Source organism: Saccostrea cucullata, unplaced genomic scaffold (genome assembly GCF_032062105.1).
Source record: "Saccostrea cucullata isolate Sc308-1 unplaced genomic scaffold, CSIRO_AGI_Scuc_v1 ctg13521, whole genome shotgun sequence".
Classification (NCBI taxonomy): Eukaryota; Metazoa; Mollusca; class Bivalvia; order Ostreida; family Ostreidae; genus Saccostrea; species Saccostrea cuccullata.
This window is the reverse complement of record NW_026917932.1, coordinates 8,713-11,832: the sequence shown is the minus strand read 5'-3', so window position 1 is coordinate 11,832 and position 3,120 is coordinate 8,713. Positions and strand designations below refer to the sequence as shown.

Below are 3,120 nucleotides of genomic sequence, written 5' to 3'. Positions count from 1 at the left end.
ATTAACAATTTTTTTTAACAAGATTATTTTATTAATTTGCAGAAACAGGGACCATTCAACAAAAAACCCCTTGTTGAAGGTTTATTTTTATTGTAGGATGTATTCTAAAAGAGCTCCAAGTACCTTTAGAAGGTGGCTTCCTGCTGCGATGATCTCAAACTCCGGTTTCTTCATTGGTCCATTCCTCTACTCTAGTGACTGCTGGAATTTACCTACTAATCCGGTCTTCTACTTCTTGGTTAAGCTCCAATGCGGCTTGTAGTCTTTTGATAGGTGTTGGGATCTTACACTACTATTGCAGGGGTAAGGGCAGTTATAGAGATGTAAAAAAAGTTGTTGCGTTATCAACGTTAAGGCGTTAGGGATCATGGCCTTTAGATTGGGCTTAGGGGAGGTTGAATTGGCTTTTATGCACCTTGTGTGTCATCCCTTTTTTCAAGGCTGGAATGTTCTTAAGAGTTGGGTCTATAATCAGGCATAATGCGGAAACCCAATTTTAGGAGATTTGGTAAAAGGTGTTGCAAGTTTATCTCCTTCAGCTGTTTTTGGGTTATTTATGGTAGAACTCTAATGGGATCCTGGAACTGCTGGGTATGCTTCTAAAGAGTCAATTGTTGCATCTGGTTATTCAAGAAATTCGTGATTTATGGGAGGTTTAATATACTTAGGTATTGGATTAACTGCTCTCTACTCATTCGTGTTCTTATTGGTGTACTGATTAGCTAAGCATGGAATTCGTGTTTTTTTAGGGGCGCAGACTTTGATGCTGTCTCCCCCAGGCTGTTCTTGGTATTCATAGGCTTAGTTGGTGGAGAATTTGTCTTATTAAGGTCTTTTGGTGGGTTTTTCTTTGAATCCCTTTCTTCTAGTGAAGCTTGGTTTTGCCCCTTTTTATTGGTAGTAGTTGGGGTAATTGTTGGGTCTATACTACAGCTAATTTTAACTAAGTTTTATGAGCTTCAGTCTAAATGGTTTTATTATGATTTTCTTAGCTTAAGTTCACGCTTTTCTCGTAAGTGAGAAAGGTAGAACTAGATTTTCTGGTGTATCTGGAGATGGGGAAAATTACTGAAGTCTAATCCCGGTTAGAACTTTGGAGGTAGGTTTAGAGTATTTATCTGATCTTCATAATGTAATTCAGCAGCATCCGTTAACTTCTGGGGTTGGTCCACTTTTGGGTTTTGGTAGTGCATATGTGGTGTTATAAGTTTTGTGAAAGTTGTTGTTTTTCTTGCTTTGGGTATGCTTGTGTTGGGACCTATACGCTTCTACTTTGTTCTTTTTTGGGGTGTTCCTCAATTAGCAGTTCTTCAGAAATTGGGGAAATTGTAGTGATTTCTTGGCTTTACTTTCCTTTATGGTCTATGTGAGGGAATTTGCCGTAATTGGTTATTTTGTAACCTTCTTCCCTAAAAAATTCGAGGGCCGAGGCCAAAGATACTGTCTTGTAAGAGTTCCAATTCCCGGGCTAAGGGTTTATATTTTTTGATCTATATCTATATCTGGGTATCCGGGTCTTGATTTATTTAGCCCATGAAACTCTAGTGGAATACTAAGAGCGCATGGGCAAGTATTAGATTTTTAGCTCCAATTTTATTGGTTGTTATAGTAGCGGTGGTTGTGATATCAACCGGAACGAAACACGCCCCGTCGTTGAAACAGAAAACCATACAGAGCTAAAAGAGTATAAGATCGTTGTGAAAATTGTATTAATTGCTTAAATAGTTTATAAAAACATCAACTTGTGGCGTTGAAGATACTAAAGCATTGGTTTTAAGTTAATGGGGTTATTATACTTAGTTTTAAGATCTTCTCTTATGGTTTTGTTTTTGAATAAAAAAGACCAGTTAATGGCTGTTGCAAATTTAATAGTTTTTGGCCCAATTTGATGTCAATATGATCTGGTCCTGGTATTTTTAAAGTCCTATATGGAGTATTTAGTCAGTGATATTTTTAGGTCTAGGATAGAACACTCACTTTTTGGGTGTGGGGGAAAATTTTAGCCAGGGGGTCTATGGGTACATTGGAGGCGATTATAAAAGGTTTGTATGGCTAATGCTTTTCTTTGTATTTTTTTAGTGGGATCTTCCTCGTAAATATGATATCTATTTTTTACGTGCTGTTTGAAAGAATTTAATTCCAATGGTAGCAATTATCGATTGGGGGCAGCAACCCGAACGTTTTCCCCGGCAATCCGCTATATCAGTGCCTATACTGTGGGGTTCTCTTCCCTTGCTTCTTGTGGTTATTTTCATAGAGTGTAATTGGGGAGAAGATTTCTTTGATTCACGACTCCTAAATCACACATTGACTGGTGGTTTTGAATTATATGTTTTTCTGGATTTTTAGTTAAATTTCCTGCCTATCCTGCCCATACGTGGCTTCCTAAAGCTCATGTGCAGGCTCCTGTTGGGGGTTCTGTTGTGTTGGCTGGTATTCTTCTTAAGTTGGGAGGTTATGGTATTCTACGAATAATATCAGTATTTTCTTATAGATTAGAAAAGTTTGGGCTATTGGTAATTTCTTTTTCCTTGACTGGAAGAATCTATGCGGCTTTAATATGTGCACGACAAAGTGACGTGAAAAAAATAATTGCATACTCCTCAGTTTCTCACATAGCATTTTGTATTGTCGGTTTGTTTAGCTGTTTAGAAGTCGGGTTAACTTCCGCCTTTATTATGCTTATGGGTCATGGGTTTATTTATTCAGGACTTTTTGCTTTATGTGGAATAAAAGGGAATTAACTACACCCGAAATCTAAAAATAATGGTGGTCTTGCCGTACTACTCCTTTTTAATTTATGTGGCTTGTCTTTATTATGATAAATTTGGGGGTGCTCCCTACCCTTCAAATTTTGCTTTTGAGAAATTTCCGTAGGACTTTAACTTTCTGTTTAGTTATTCTTTTTTGAAAGGAGTTTAGTTGTTCGATTTTTACAGTACCCCATCGTTCGGAGATATTGAATGTTTAAGGTTATTCCAGATATGTTCCGTATTTTTTTTATCCCTGAAAAGTTTAAAATTAAATTTAAAGTTTTAGGTTTTAAGCAAGGGCTTTATATTCACTTTTGTGTTATCTTAGCAATTTCATAAACATTTACTTTTAAATTTCGCACGGCAA

At 36.8% G+C, this 3,120-nt stretch overlaps 1 pseudogene; it reads left to right on the top strand.

Moving 5' to 3' along the window:
* Positions 1-1,766: 1,766 nt before the first annotated feature.
* On the top strand, positions 1,767-2,911 carry LOC134263705 (NADH-ubiquinone oxidoreductase chain 4-like; annotated as a pseudogene).
* Positions 2,912-3,120: the final 209 nt, after the last annotated feature.